Below are 637 nucleotides of genomic sequence, written 5' to 3' on the forward strand. Positions count from 1 at the left end.
ATTACAAATATTGCAAAAAATGAGCAAATATTGATATGTCATATTACTTTATTTGACTGCTATAGCCTCCACATCTCGAAGTCGACCATTAATAAGCAACCCGGATTTTGGACCTGGATCAATGGTATGATGTGCGACCTACAGTTTGCTAGCACTTCCATCCTAACATATACTTAATGTAGTCTTATTCTGGATAATTATGAACAAAAAATAATAAAAAGTGACAATAGACAGACAAGAATCAAAAAATCTTTGGCCAGCTAACTATTATGCCAAATAAAAACAAAATCATCAGTAATTACTATTACTATTTGCCTAGTTCTCTATTGAATGACAAGATAATTCATGTAAACAGGAAAGCTTAATACATTATAATCAAGAGATCTATATCTAAGCTAAAGAAATCTATATACAGATCACGAAACAACCGCAAACACACAATTCATCAATAAAGGAAGTAGAACCATGCCATTTATCGCAATTCTAGTTATATATTCTCAATAATATGACTCTTGTAACAAATACGATGATATGTCAATATAACCCACAGCGTGTTCTGATGTTGTTGGAAAGTCCATGAAAGGTTGTGTTTTCTGGCCGGTTTTGTTTACGGTGTTGAGTTCATGGTTAGCCTGCA

The sequence above is a fragment of the Penaeus monodon genome, chromosome 21 (assembly GCF_015228065.2).
Source record: "Penaeus monodon isolate SGIC_2016 chromosome 21, NSTDA_Pmon_1, whole genome shotgun sequence".
NCBI classification, from domain to species: domain Eukaryota; kingdom Metazoa; phylum Arthropoda; class Malacostraca; order Decapoda; family Penaeidae; genus Penaeus; species Penaeus monodon.